Genomic DNA, 903 nt, shown 5'->3' on the forward strand with positions numbered 1-903 from the left:
ATCCAACAGGGAAGTAGAGATAGCGAACCTCAATACATGTATTTATTTTACAATGTATATCACAAACACATAACACCTTGTAGTAAAGTAATTAAATTTAGATAAAATATCGTTCCTGACGTTATTCATTGGAGAAAACACTAAACCTGTTAACTCATTTGGAGAGAGCCAGAGACCGCGAGCATAGCAGTATTTACTCATTACCCTCAACGTAGGAACAAGTGCCAAGTCAGCTGTAGTTTTTTCCCCCATTTTCCTCCTTTCGTGTGTCCAGGTCGACCCAGACAGTCAAGAGGTCAGTTAAACAAAGGAAAATATTATATGCTTTCAAATGGCAGTTTTTACTCCATACTAGATAGTATAACTTGAAAGAAATGTTGTGTTTATGCTAGCATTGTTTTAGCCAAGAATAAATAATGAGTTTTGTATGTATACTTCAATTTTTCTGGATTTAGTTAGTAAATGTCAGTTATTTGTAGGAATAAGAGAGAATATAAAGTTCGTATGTTGATTTTAACATATGATGCATACTTAAAGTTTAGTTAATTTCTGGTGGTTAAAGAAAATTTTATTTTATCTTACCGTTTTTAGTCTTTTTGTAAACCTCATCATATTCTCCCAGTTCTATACATTTCGAGATTTTATTCTTGTCTTGTTCGTTGTTATTTTTTCATTGTAAATTGCAATCTTTCAATGCTCTTTTTTTCTTTTCTTTAAAACTCCTTTTACCACTCTTATCTATTCCTGTAGGGGGGGGGGGTATCCCCATAAAATCATATGCGGAATATCAGTGGCTACCTGTTTATTTGTTTACAGCATGGGAATCTTTTGTTTTCCTTCTGTTTACAGTTTACATCATATGTCCTCCAATGTTATATCAGCCTTCAGTTTCATTTTTTTCTC

The 903-nt window shown here is 33.0% G+C and overlaps 1 long non-coding RNA gene across 1 annotated transcript in view; it reads left to right on the forward strand.

Annotated features, from left to right (window-relative positions):
- The first annotated feature begins 113 nt into the window (after nt 1-113).
- LOC119587626 overlaps nt 114-903 on the forward strand; it is an 8,509-nt gene continuing 7,719 nt past the window's right edge. The window contains exon 1 of the long non-coding RNA XR_005230014.1: nt 114-295. This is a non-coding gene — a long non-coding RNA (uncharacterized LOC119587626). The remainder of the gene's footprint in view (nt 296-903) is intronic.

This window comes from Penaeus monodon, chromosome 22 (genome assembly GCF_015228065.2).
Source record: "Penaeus monodon isolate SGIC_2016 chromosome 22, NSTDA_Pmon_1, whole genome shotgun sequence".
Lineage (NCBI taxonomy): Eukaryota > Metazoa > Arthropoda > Malacostraca > Decapoda > Penaeidae > Penaeus > Penaeus monodon.